This window comes from Ranitomeya variabilis (assembly GCF_051348905.1).
Source record: "Ranitomeya variabilis isolate aRanVar5 chromosome 1 unlocalized genomic scaffold, aRanVar5.hap1 SUPER_1_unloc_3, whole genome shotgun sequence".
Classification (NCBI taxonomy): domain Eukaryota; kingdom Metazoa; phylum Chordata; class Amphibia; order Anura; family Dendrobatidae; genus Ranitomeya; species Ranitomeya variabilis.
In genome coordinates, this window is record NW_027507933.1 from 207099 (window position 1) to 222051 (window position 14953).

Consider the following 14953-nt stretch of genomic DNA (forward strand, 5'->3'; position numbering starts at 1 on the left):
GTGCTGAATATATTTCTGAGTACCTGCTAAGTTTTGTCCAGCTGGCTATCATGATATTGTCTCGCTAGCTGGAAGATCTGGGTTGCAGAGTGGCACCTACCGCGCCGTGAGTCGGCGCGGGGGGTTTCTTGCTCACTCTGCGTGGCTTTTTGTAGTTTTTTGTGCTGACCGCAAAGATCCCTTTATCTATCTTCTGTCTATTTAGTAAGTCGGGCCTCCTTTGCTGAAACCTGTCTCATTCCTATGTTTGTGCCTTCCTCTTAACTCACAGTCAATATATGTGGGGGGCTGCTCTTTTCCTTTGGGGAATTTATCTGAGGCACGGTGAGGCTATATTTCTCTTTAGGGGTAGTTACCTCTCAGGCTGTGAAGAGTCGTCTAGGCAGATTCAGGTACGATCCACGGCTAATTCTAGTGTGTGTGATAATAGATTAGGGCTGCGGTCAGCAGAGCTCCCACTTCCCAGAGCTCGCTCTATTTTTCAGTTTTGACTATCAGGTCATTCCAGGTTTTCCTAACCACTAGGTCCAGCCATAACAATTGCCCTTACTCTTCTGGCAGGGTGTACAAAATTGTACGATATTCCAATCAAAGAATTATTTCTGAACCCTTTTTCAGATCCACATTACAAAGCTACAATGTCAATATTATCATTTGCCCTTAAATAGTGTTGTGCACACCTCAAAAAATGCATATTAAATCCCATTACCCATAAGAAAATATCTATGGGAAAAAGGAGGCCTGAGCACTAATGTGACATAAAATAAATTTTATTACAAAATATCATTAAAAAACAAATAAATATTCAGCAGGAAAAGTTCTTTAAAACAATATACGCTGAGAACAATTACTTGGCAGGACATAAATAAACATAGTATTATAGCACATGAGATCACAATAGATGAATACACTACAAGAATAAATAATGCTCAAATGAGATAAATATAAGACACAAAGCTGATGCCCTATAATCATGTGAGTAAAGTCCTGTAAAAATATGTATTGAATGCTTATCTGGCTCAACAAATAATCAAGACCACAAATGTGGACCAGAAGCCATTGAAAATATAACTGTCCAATCAACTATCTGTACCAGAAGAAAATATTATTCAAACATCATGGAAACTCATTTCCTATGTGTAAAGGTCAACAAAGTGCCTCAGTCAATCTATATGGTAGTACAATAGTGGATGAAAATGGGCAGCAATAGTCCCAGGAACTTAGTTTCATATGGGGCTTAGAAAAACATTAGGGCTTAGAAAGCATATGACACGCTGATGTGAAGTCAGCATACCAAGCTTAAATGTAACATGTGCCAATAAAGTGAGCCGTGCTATATAAAGTAAAAAACATTACATCCCCTATTTGAGGAAGCCAGTTTGGCGAAACGGCGCTGTCGGGGTCGCTGTGGAACATTTTAGTTGTCTGGACATTCACCATGTAAGTTTTTTACTTTATATAGCACGGCTCACTTTATTGGCACATGTTACATTTAAGCTTGGTATGCTGACTTCACATCAGCGTGTCATATGCTTTCTAAGCCCTAATGTTTTTCTAAGCCCCATATGAAACTAAGTTCCTGGGACTATTGCTGCCCATTTTCATCCACTATTGTACTACCATATAGATTGACTGAGGCACTTTGTTGACCTTTACACATAGGAAATGAGTTTCCATGATGTTTGAATAATATTTTCTTCTGGTACAGATAGTTGATTGGACAGTTATATTTTCAATGGCTTCTGGTCCACATTTGTGGTCTTGATTATTTGTTGAGCCAGATAAGCATTCAATACATATTTTTACAGGACTTTACTCACATGATTATAGGGCATCAGCTTTGTGTCTTATATTTATCTCATTTGAGCATTATTTATTCTTGTAGTGTATTCATCTATTGTGATCTCATGTGCTATAATACTATGTTTATTTATGTCCTGCCAAGTAATTGTTCTCAGCGTATATTGTTTTAAAGAACTTTTCCTGCTGAATATTTATTTGTTTTTTAATGATATTTTGTAATAAAATTTATTTTATGTCACATTAGTGCTCAGGCCTCCTTTTTCCCATAGATATTTTCTTATGGGTAATGGGATTTAAAGCTACAATGTCAGTCCATAGATTTGAGGATATTCGGAGAAGCCTTCGTTTTGATAAGAGAACTCTTCCTGTGAGATTTGAAACAGATAAATTAGCCCCTATTAGCTACATCTGGAATCTTTTTATCAAGAACCATTCCAGTGACAATGTGACAGTGGTGAGCAACTTCTCGCCTTTAGGGGACGTTGCAAATTCATTCAGTATATGCCCAGTAAACCAGCTAAGTATGGAATAAAAATTTTCTGGATGTGTGATTCTGCAAGCTACAGTTATATGAAAAAGTTTGGGCACCCCTATTAATCTTAAGCTTAATGTTTTATAAAAATTGTTTTTTTTGCAACAGCTATTTCAGTTTCATATATCTAATAACTGTAGGACACAGTAATGTTTCTGCCTTGAAATGAGGTTTATTGTACTAACAGAAAATGTGCAATCTGCATTCGAACAAAATTTGACAGGTGCATAAGTATGGGCACCTCACCAGAAAAGTGACATTAATATTTAGTAGATCCTCTTTTTGCAAAAATAACAGCCTCTAGTCGCTTCCTGTAGCTTTTAATGAGTTCCTGGATCCTGGATGAAGGTATTTTTGACCATTCCTATTTACAAAACAATTTTAGTTCAGTTAAGTTTGATGGTCGCCGAGCATGGACAGCCCTCTTCAAATGATCCCACAGATGTTCAATGATATTCAGATCTGGGGACTGGGACGGCTGTTATGATCCCAGTGGTAGAGGATCTCTGATATTCCGGCAAGATAGCAAAAACATAAATACTGCTCTAGGGAGGTGGAAACTGGGCTAACCGCATACCTGATCCTAACACACACAACTAGAAGCAGCTGGTGAATGTGCCTACGTTGGTTCTAGACGTCTCGAGTCAGCCGGAGAACTGACTACCCCTAGAGGGAAAATAAGACCTCACTTGCCTCCAGAGAAATTGAACCCCAAAGATAAAGAAAGCCCCCAACAAATAATAACGGTGAGGCAAGAGGAAAACACAAACGTAGAGATGAACTAGATTCAGCAAAGTGAGGCCCACTAGTCTAGATAGGCAGAAAATAGATAGTGGACTATGCGGTCAGCAGAAAACCCTACAAAAACATCCACGCTGAACATTCAAGAACCCCCACACCGACTGACGGTGCGGAGGGAGAATATCATCCCCCTAGAGCTTCCAGCGAGCCAGAAAATCCAATATTAAGCAAGCTGGACAAAAACACAGAAAAATGCAAACGATCCAAATTATTCAAAACTGACTTAGCTTTTCTTGCATGAGATAGACTGAAAGGAATCCGGAGGAGACCATATAGGTCTGGACACAACGATGCCAGGCAAGAGACTGAGTCCAGAGGAGACTTAAATAGGGAACACCCGCTGCTTAACGACACAGCTGGAGCTCAGGCCTGCAACAAGACATGCCTAACACAAAACCGTTAGTGACCACCAGAGGGAGCCCAGAAACACAGTTCACAACAGTACCCCCCCTTGAGGAGGGGTCACCGAACCCTCACCAAGACCACCAGGGCGATCAGGATGAGCAGCGTGAAAGGCATGAACCAAATCAGCCGCATGAACATCAGAGGCGACAACCCAGGAATTATCCTCCTGACCATAGCCTTTCCACTTAACTAAATACTGGAGTCTCCGTCTAGAGATACGAGAATCCAGAATCTTCTCCACCACGTACTCCAACTCGCCCTCAACCAAAACCGGGGCAGGAGGCTCAACAGCAGGAACCATAGGCACCACGTACCGCCGCAACAAGGACCTATGGAACACATTATGAATAGCAAATGACGCTGGAAGGTCCAAGCGAAAAGACACCGGGTTAAGGATTTCCAAAATCTTATAAGGACCGATAAAGCGAGGCTTGAACTTAGGAGAGGAGACTTTCAAAGGAACATGCCGAGAAGACAACCAAACCAAATCCCCAACACGAAGTCGGGGACCCACACCGCGGCGGCGGTTGGCAAAACGCTGGGCCTTGTCTTGTGACAATTTCAAATTGTCCACCACATGGTTCCAAATCCGCTGCAACCTATCCACCACAGAATCAACCCCAGGACAGTCAGAAGGTTCAACCTGGCCCGAGGAGAAACGAGGATGAAAACCAGAGTTGCAGAAAAAGGGTGAAACCAAAGTGGCAGAACTAGCCCGATTATTAAGGGCAAACTCGGCCAGTGGCAAAAAGGTAACCCAGTCATCCTGATCAGCAGAAACAAAACATCTTAAATAAGTCTCCAACGTCTGATTAGTTCGCTCGGTCTGGCCATTAGTCTGAGGATGAAAAGCCGACGAAAAAGACAAATCAATACCCATCTTAGCACAAAAGGATCGCCAGAATCTGGACACAAACTGGGATCCTCTGTCAGACACAATATTCTCAGGGATGCCGTGCAAACGAACCACATTCTGAAAGAACAAAGGAACCAAATCAGAGGAGGAAGGCAACTTAGGCAAGGGCACCAAATGGACCATTTTAGAAAAACGATCGCACACCACCCAGATGACAGACATCTTCCGAGATACCGGAAGATCCGAAATGAAATCCATGGAAATGTGCGTCCAAGGCCTCTTCGGGATAGGCAAGGGCAAAAGCAACCCGCTGGCACGAGAACAGCAAGGCTTAGCCCGAGCACAAATCCCACAGGACTGCACAAAAGAACGCACATCCCGCGACAAGGAAGGCCACCAAAAGGACCTAGCCACCAAATCTCTGGTACCGAAAATCCCAGGATGTCCCGCCAACACCGAAGAATGAACCTCAGAAATAACTCTGCTGGTCCATCTGTCAGGGACAAACAGTCTCTCTGGTGGGCAACGATCAGGCCTATCAGCCAGAAATTTCTGCAGCACTCGTCGCAAATCTGGGGAAATGGCAGACAAAATCACTCCCTCTCTGAGAATACCAGCCGGCTCCGAGACTCTCGGAGAGTCAGGCACAAAACTCCTAGAAAGTGCATCAGCCTTCACGTTCTTCGAACCAGGCAGGTACGAGACCACAAAGTCAAAACGGGAGAAAAACAACGACCAACGAGCCTGTCTAGGATTCAGGCGCTTGGCAGACTCGAGGTAAATCAGATTTTTATGATCAGTCAAGACCACCACACGATGTCTAGCTCCCTCGAGCCAATGTCGCCACTCCTCAAATGCCCACTTCATAGCCAACAACTCCCGATTACCAACATCATAGTTCCGCTCAGCAGGCGAAAATTTTCTAGAAAAGAAGGCGCATGGCTTCATCACGGAGCCATCAGAACTTTTTTGCGACAAAACGGCCCCTGCACCAATCTCAGAAGCATCAACTTCAACCTGGAAGGGAAGAGAGACATCCGGCGGCACAAGACTGGCGCTGAAGTAAACCGACGCTTCAGGTCCCAAAAGGCCTCCACGGCCGCAGGAGACCAATTAGCAACATCAGAACCCTTCTTGGTCATATCCGTCAAAGGTTTAACCACGCTGGAAAAATTAGCGATAAACCGACGGTAAAAATTAGCAAAGCCCAAGAACTTCTGCAGGCTCTTAACAGACGTGGGCTGAGTCCAGTCATGAATGGCACGGACCTTGACTGGGTCCATCTCCACAGTAGAAGAAGAAAAAATAAAACCCAAAAAAGAAACCTTCTGTACCCCAAAGATACATTTTGAGCCCTTCACAAATAGAGCATTCTCCCGCAGAACCTGAAACACCATCCTGACCTGGTTCACATGGGACTCCCAATCATCAGAAAAAACCAAAATATCATCCAGATAAATAATCATAAATTTATCCAGATATTTCCGGAAGATGTCATGCATGAAGGACTGAAACACAGAAGGGGCATTAGATAATCCAAAAGGCATCACCAGGTACTCAAAATGACCCTCGGGCGTATTAAATGACATTTTCCATTCATCTCCCTGCTTTATGCGCACAAGGTTATACGCACCACGAAGATCTTTCTTGGTGAACCAACTGGATCCCTTAATCCGAGCAAACAAATCATACAACAATGGCAAAGGATACTGAAATTTAACCGTGATCTTATTCAGAAGACGATAATCTATACAAGGTCTCAAAGACCCGTCTTTCTTGCCCACAAAAAAAGAATCCTGCACCAAGAGGAGAAGAGGATGGGCGAATATGTCCCTTCTCCAAAGACTCCTATATATAACTCCGCATCGCGGCATGCTCTGGCACAGATTGAGTCGTCCCTTAGGAAATTTACTACCAGGAATCAAATCTATAGCACAATCACAGTCCCTATGAAGAGGAAGGGCACTGGACCTGGCCTCATTAAATACATCCTGAAAGTCTGACAAAAACTCAGGGATCTCAGAAGGAGTAGAAGAAGCAATAGACACTAATGGAGAATCGCCATGAATCCCCTGACACCCCCAACTAGACACAGTCATAGCTTTCCAATCTAAAACTGGATTATGGGCCTGTAACCATGGCAGACCCAAAACGACAACATCATGCATTTTATGCAGTACCAGAAAACGAATCACCTCCTGATGTACAGGAGTCATGCACATGGTCACTTGCGTCCAATACTGAGGTTTATTCTCTGCCAATGGCGTAGAATCAATTCCTCTAAGAGGAATAGGATTTTCCAAAGGCTCCAGGACAAAACCGCAGCGCTTGGCAAATGACAAATCCATCAGACTTAAAGCAGCACCAGAATCCACAAAAGCCATAACTGAGTAAGAAGATAATGAACAAATTAAAGTCACAGACAAAATAAACTTAGGCTGAAAAGTACCAATGGCGACAGGATTAACATTTTTCTTTAAAGCGTTTAGAGCATGCTGAGATAACATGTGTTGAATCACCACAGTAGAAACACAACCCATTTTGACGTCTATGATTTTGTCGCTCGGCTCTGGTCAGAATTCTGTCACATTGCATAGAATCAGATGACCGTTCAGACAGCACCGCCAAAGGATTAACAGATTTGCGCTCCCGCAAACGTCGATCAATTTGAATGGCCAGAGCCATTGAATCATTCAGACCTGTAGGGATAGGAAACCCCACCATCACATCATTAATGGCTTCAGAAAGACCATTTCTGAAATTTGCGGCCAGTGCACACTCATTCCATTGAGTAAGCACGGACCATTTCCGAAATTTTTGACAATATACCTCAGCTTCGTCCTGACCCTGAGAGATAGCCAGCAACATCTTTTCAGCCTGATTTTCAAGATTAGGCTCCTCATAAAGCAAACCAAGTGCCAGGAAAAACGCATCAACATTCACCAATGCAGGATCTCCTGGCGCCAGAGAGAAGGCCCAATCTTGAGGGTCGCCGCGCAAGAAGGAAATAACAATCTTAACTTGCTGAGCGGAATCACCAGAGGAACGAGGTTTCAGAGACAGAAACAATTTGAAATTATTCCTAAAATTCAGGAACTTAGATCTATCTCCAAAAAAAGGCTCAGGAATAGGTATTTTTGGTTCAGACATAGGGTTATGGATAACAAAATCCTGAATGCTTTGCACCCTAGCAGCAAGCTGATCCACACTAGAAGTCAGAGTCTGGACATTCATATCTGTAGCAGAGCTCCAGCCACTCAGAGAAAAAAGGGGATGGAAGAAGCTAGGCAAACTGCAGCAACACACAAAAAAAAAAAACACTCAGAACTTCTTTTTAATCCCGCTTCTGCGATGCAATAAACATTTTCTTTTGGCCTGGCATACTGTTATGATCCCAGTGGTAGAGGATCTCAGATATTCCGGCAAGATAGCAAAAACATAAATACTGCTCTAGGGAGGTGGAAACTTGGCTAACCGCATACCTGATCCTAACACACACAACTAGAAGCAGCCGGTGAACATGCCTACGTTGGTTCTAGACGTCTCGAGCCAGCCGGAGAACTGACTACCCCTAGAGGGAAAATAAGACCTCACTTGCCTCCAGAGAAATTAAACCCCAAAGATAAAGAAAGCCCCCAACAAATAATAACGGTGAGGCAAGAGGAAAACACAAACGTAGAGATGAACTAGATTCAGCAAAGTGAGGCCCACTAGTCTAGATAGGCAGAAAATAGATAGTGGACTATGCGGTCAGCAGAAAACCCTACAAAAACATCCACGCTGAACATTCAAGAACCCCCACACCGACTGACGGTGCGGAGGAAGAATATCATCCCCCTAGAGCTTCCAGCGAGCCAGAAAATCCAATATTAAGCAAGCTGGACAAAAACACAGAAAAATGCAAACGATCCAAATTATTCAAAACGGACTTAGCTTTTCTTGCATGAGACAGACTGAAAGGAATCCGGAGGAGACCATATAGGTCTGGATACAACGATGCCAGGCAAGAGACTGAGTCCAGAGGAGACTTAAATAGGGAACACCCGCTGCTTAACGACACAGCTGTAGCTCAGGCCTGCAACAAGACATGCCTAACACAATACCGTTAGTGACCACCAGAGGGAGCCCAGAAACAGTTCACAACAGATGGCCATTCCAGAACAGTGTAATTGTTCCTCTGCATGAATACCTGAGTAGATTTGGAGCGGTGTTTTGGATCATTGTCTTTCTGAAAGATCCATCCCCTGCATAACTTCAACTTTGTCACTGATTCATGAACATTATTGTCAAGAATCTGCTGATACTGAGAGGAATCCATGCATCCCTCAACTTTAACAAGATTCCCGGTGCTGGCATTGGCCACACAGCCCCAAAGCATGATGGAACCTCCACCAAATTATACTGTGGGTAGCAAGTGTTTTTCTTGGAATGCTGTGTTTTTTTTGCCACCATGCATAACGCCTTTTTGTATGACCAAACAACTCAATCTTGGTTTCATCAGTCCACAGGACCTTTCTCCAAAAAGAAATTGGCTTCTCCAAATGTGCTTTTGCATACCTCAGCCGACTCTGTTTGTGGCGTGCTTGCAGAAACGGTTTCTTTTGCATCACTCTCCCATACATTTTCTCCTTGTGCAAAGTGCGTATAGTTGACCGATGCACAGTGACACCATCTGCAGCAAGTTGATGCTGCAGCTCTCAGGAGGTGGTCTGAGGATTGTCCTTGACTGATCTCACCATTCTTCTTCTCTGCCTTTCTGATGTTTTTCTTGGCCTGCCACTTCTGGCCTTAACAAGAACTGTACCTGTGTTCTTCCATTTCCTTATTATGTTCCTCACAGTGCAAATTGACAGGTTAAATCTCTGAGACAGCTTTTCGAATCCTTCCCCTGAACAACTATATTGAATCTTTGTTTTCAGATCATTTGACAGTTGTTTTGAGGAGCCCATGATGCCACTCATCAGAGGAGATTCAAACAGGAGAACAACTTGCAAGTGACCACTTTAAGTAGCTTTTCTCATGATTGCATACACCTGGCTATGAAGTTCAAAGCTCAATGAGGTTACAAAACCAAAAAACGTGCTTTAGTAAGTCAGTAAAAAGTAGGTAGGAGTATTTAAAAAAAGAAAATGATAAGGGTGCCCATACTTATGCACCTGTCAAATTTTGTTTGAATGCAGATTGCACATTTTCAAGGCAGAAACATTACTGTGCCCAACAGTTATTAGATATATGAAACTGAAATAGCTGTTGCAAAAAAAACAATTTTTATAACTGTATTACGAGATGAATGGTCTGATTTACTGTGGCAAAGAAGTTGATGCTCCAGTCCAGAAAGACCCATGTTCTGACATAGTAAAAACACTTGCTGTAAAAATTTTCAATTCTGGAAAAAATATAACAATGGACAACTACTTTACCAATCTTGAACTGGGCAAATTTTGCTTCAGAAACAACTTACACTTGTTGGTACTATGAAGCCAAACAGCCGAGAAATTCCTCCAATCGTGAAGCACAATCCACAGCTAACACTTTATGAGTGTCTTTGGTGTCTGCAATCAAGCGACAATGGTGTCTTATAAAGCGAGGAAAGAAAAATCTGTGATATTAGTGAGTGCCATGAATCATGATGGAAGTATTGACACCAATGACAGGAAACAGAAACCAGAAATCATCCTGCATTATAATAAAACAAAAAAAAAAATCCAAAATTGTGCTAATGTAAAGCATACATGTGGGAAATGTTATTTATTAACTATATTGCACAATATGACTCTCTAATTTAAGGGCATAAAAACTAAAAGTTTAAAAAATTGCAAAAATTTATAATTTTCGCCAAATTTGTTTTTTTTTAAAATAAACGCAAATCATATCACAGAAATAAATATGTCACGAGAAAACAAACCCAGAATCACCAGGATCCGTTGAAGCGTTTCAGAGTTATAACCACAGTGACAGTGGTCAGAATTGAAAAAAATGGCCTGGTCAGGAAGTTGAAAACAGGCTTCAGGGTGAAGGGGTTAAAACCCTAGAACGCATACCTGGGCCTCGCAGGTCTGCTAGGTTAACTGTTTTCTATTTTCTGCAAGATTACTATAGTTAGAATTCTGAAACTCTAGGTATTCCTCAGGTATATAGTTGTTAGTAATTTCCAGTTGTTCATATATTTTTATGTTACAGGCATTTCGGTATAACAACTCTTTTTTGGGAATACCCCATAGTCACATACCTGGGGCCTTTTAGGCCTGTACTAGGTTTACATGTGAACCTCAGTCTTTACTGTTGCCGGGGAAGACTTTGTCTTTATGACTCAGTCTTTAAGACTCTGCTGTTGCTGTGAAGAGTGTGGATTCTGCCTGACTACATGGTCATGTGATCTTGAGAAGGAGGCTCCCTCAAAAAGTCATGCCTCTCCGACATCATCACAGGTCCTGAACACACAGGACCAGGAGGACAGACAACATTCCATTCATTGTGTGCTACTTGCTGAAGAGACTTTGGAGGAAGGAGTCAGCTTTCTTGCTTCTGGAAAAAATCTTGTTGAGATACAGTAGAAGCCTCTGGATTTTTGTACCTCTAAAGAAAGTGGTAACCTGCTGAAGGTGAGAGAAGGGGGGTGCACTTTACCCTTAGCACACACACTAACAAAGAGTGTACAACCCTGATTGTAATTATTATTATTATTTTAAAAATTTTAGTTTACTGACATCTAAGGTTACAACGGCACAGTCTACATCCAGGGGTTTGACTGACCAAGAAATCGAAGCAATCATTATTGATAGTTGATGATGAAGATAGTGTACTTTCTTTGTCTGATGAAGAGTACATGCCACCAGTTAATGTCTCAACCTCATCATCCAGTGATTCTTCAGATGATGAAGAAGTAGTGGATCCAGCAGAACGTATAAATAGAACATCCTAAACAGTTTTTTTGGAACAGTACTGCTGCGGTTTTTGGACGCATCCCATCACATAATATTGTAAGAGTTGCTGAAGGAACTGTAGGAATTCCACAATTCTTGTCCAAAAGAGATGTTTTCTGCCAATTTTTTTCAGATGATATTGTAGATAGTTTTGTGTACTAACTTAGAAGTAAAACACATTGCTTCAGGAAGAAAAAAAACATGGAGAAATATAACAAAAGAGGAACTGTATGCTTATATTGCCCTTACTCTTCTGGCAGGGTGTACAAAATCGTACGATGTTCCAATCAAAGAATTATTTCTGAACCCTTTTTCAGATCCACATTACAAAGCTACAATGTCAGTCCATAGATTTGAGGATATACGGAGAAGCCTTCGTTTTGATAAAAGAACTCTTCCTGTGAAATTTGAAACAGATAAATTAGCCCCTATTAGCTACATCTGGAATCTTTTTATTAAGAACTGTACAAAGCCTTACCATTCCAGTGACAATGTGACAGTGGTGAGCAACTTCTCGCCTTTAGGGGACGTTGCAAATTCATTCAGTATATGCCCAGTAAACCAGCTAAGTATGGAATAAAAATTTTCTGGATGTGTGATTCTGCAAGCTACAGTTATATGAAAAAGTTTGGGCACCCCTATTAATCTTAAAGGGCCACTGTCACCCCCTCCAGCCGTTATAAACTAAAAGAGCCACCTTGTGCAGCAGTAATGCTGCATTCTAACAAGGTGCTGGCTCTTTTAGTTTTTGGTTCAAGTATTCCCAAAATAAAGCGTTTTGAAACTTATCCAAAATACCTGTCTTTAGCCAGGGAGGTGGGTCCTCACTCCCCAGCTTGAACCGCTACTCTGCCGTCACTCAAATCTTAAGGGGCTTTCGGCGCCGCCACCTCTGCGCTTTTTTCGCTTCAAAACTGGCGCCTGCGCTGTGTTTAAGCTCTGGCCGTCTGACGTCCCAGCCAGGCTTGCAGACTGCGCATGTGCGGGCATTGCGGCCACCCACCTTGGGAATCCCAGCCCCGCAGTGTGTTATGCATTATGCACAGTGCGGGGCTGGAAGGCGGGGGACTTGGGGGAGCATCTGAGACACGCAGTGCGCATGCCCAGGAATCCTAGCCCCGCACTGTGCATAATGCATAACACACTGCGGGGCTGGGATTCCCAAGGTGGGTGGCCGCACTGGCCGCACAGGCGCAGTCTGCAAGCCTGGCTGGGACGTCAGACGGCCAGAGCTTAAACACAGCGCAGGCGCCAATTTTGAAGCGAAAAAAGCGTGGAGGGGGCGGCGCCGAAAGCCCCTGAAGATTTGAGTGATGGCAGAGTAGCGGTTCAAGCTGGGGAGTGAGGACCCGCCTCCCTGGCTAAAGACAGGTATTTTGGATAAGTTTCAAAACGCTTTATTTTGGGAATACTTGAACCAAAAACTAAAAGAGCCACCTTGTTAGAATGCAGCATTACTGCTGCACAAGGTGGCTCTTTTAGTTTATAACGGCTGGAGGGGGGTGACAGTGGCCCTTTAAGCTTAATGTTTTATAAAAATTGTTTTTTTTTTGCAACAGCTATTTCAGTTTCATATATCTAATAACTGTTGGACACAGTAATATTTCTGCCTTGAAATGAGGTTTATTGTACTAACAGAAAATGTGCAATCTGCATTCGAACAAAATTTGACAGGTGCATAAGTATGGGCACCTCACCAAAAAAGTGACATTAATATTTAGTGGATCCTCTTTTTGCAAAAATAACAGCCTCTAGTCGCTTCCTGTAGCTTTTAATGAGTTCCTGGATCCTGGATGAAGGTATTTTTGACCATTTCTCTTTACAAAACAATTCCAGTTCAGTTAAGTTTGATGGTCACTGAGCATGGACAGCCCTCTTCAAATGATCCCACAGATGTTCAATGATATTCAGGTCTGGGGACTTTATGAGAGTGTCTTTGGTGTCTGCAATCAAGCGACAATGGTGTCTTATAAAGTGAGGAAAGAAAAATCTGTGATATTACTGAGTGCCATGAATCATGATGGAAGTATTGACACCAATGACAGGAAACAGAAACCGGAAATAATCCTGCATTATCATAAAACTAAAGGAGGTGTGGACAAGATGGACAAAATGATTGAAGAGTATTAGTGCAAGAGGCAGAAAAAACGTTAGCCTGTAGTCATTTTTTCTAATATGCTTGATGTGTAAGCCCTCAATACCTATATTGTTTATAGTGAAACTCATCCAGAATTCCATGCCAACAGGAAGGACAAGAGACGTCTATTCTTGACGGAATATTGCTATGAACTTTTAATGCCTACCATGATGGAGCGAAGCAACACAAAATGTTTGTCAAGGCAAACTACGGAAGCTATGATCCGATGTGGTATACATTTTCAGAACATCCAGAGCCAAGAGAAAAAAAGGAAGTGAATAACAGAGCAGCAAAAATTAAAAAAAAAAAAAAAATCAAAAAAAAAAAAATCACATTTTCCCACAAAAATGTTTTCTTGGCCCCAAAGTTTTATTTTCACAAGTGTAATTAATGAAAGAAAATGAACCCGAAAATTTATTGTGCAATTTCTCCAAAGTACGCCGATACCTCATATGTGGAGGGAAACTACTGTTTGAGAGCACAACAGGGCTCAGAAAGGAAGGATTGACGTTTTGGAAAGCAGATTTTGCTGGAATGGTTTGTGACTCTCATTGTTGTGAGCTCCCCCTGGTGGCTTTGTTTGTTATCCTGCTGGTCTCTGGCTATCAGCTGGCTCGTTGTCCTCTGGGAGGTTCCTATATAGCTCTGTTTTACTTCCACTTGTTGCCGGCTGTCGATGTAATCAGTGCTACTCAGATTCCTTCTGACTACCTTGCTCCCAGTCCATCCAGGACAAGCTAAGTTTTGTTTGCTCATTTTTTGATCAGCAGTGTTTATCATGTTTTCTTGTCCAGCTTGCTAAAATGTGATTCCCTCGCTTGCTGGATGCTCTAGTGAACTGAGTTTCTCCCCACACACCATTAGTTGGTGCGTGGGTTCTTGAAATCTCAGGATGGATATTTTGTAAGGGTTTTTTATTGATCGCATAGACCCCTGCTCTATTTTCTGCTTTCTAGTACTAGTGGGCCTCTTTTGCTGAATCTGATTTCATCCCTATGTATGTGCCTTCTTCTTACTTCACCGTTAATATTTGTTGGGGGCTTCTATATCTTTTGGGATTATTTCTCTGGAGGCAAGCGAGGTCTTTCTTTCTCTTTAGGGGTAGCTAGTTCCTCAGGCTGGCTCGAGACGTCTAGTAATTTTTTAGGCACGTTCACCGGCTACCTCTAGTTGTTTTGGATAGGTTCAGATTTGCGATCAGTCCAGTTACCATCTCCCTAGAGCTTGTCCTTAGTTTATTCACTTGCTGGTCTATTCGTGATCCTCAGCCACTAAGGATCATAACAGTACAGCCGGCCAGTAAAGTGTTAATTGCATGGCAGAAGCAGGAGAAAAGAAGCCTTGAGATTTTTTTTTGTTGTTGTTGCCGTGTGTCTAGCTGCTGTGGCTAGCTTCTCTCCTCCTCTTAATCTTGGTGTGGCTCTGAGTTCAGCTGCTGACATGGATGTCCAGAGCTTGGCTTCCAGTCTGGATCATCTTGCTGCTAGGGTTCAAAG

At 42.5% G+C, this 14953-nt stretch overlaps 1 protein-coding gene across 7 annotated transcripts in view; it reads right to left on the minus strand.

The window, feature by feature from the left end:
• Window positions 1-14953, minus strand: part of ZBTB7A (zinc finger and BTB domain containing 7A) — a 241966-nt gene that overhangs the window by 88638 nt on the left and 138375 nt on the right. The window contains exon 3 of one of the 7 annotated variants that reach the window (XR_013218918.1): window positions 11151-11718. The exons of the other annotated variants lie outside the window; for them this stretch is intronic. The gene's annotated coding sequence lies outside the window, so the exon portion shown is untranslated. The remainder of the gene's footprint in view (window positions 1-11150; window positions 11719-14953) is intronic. 7 annotated transcript variants of the gene reach the window in all.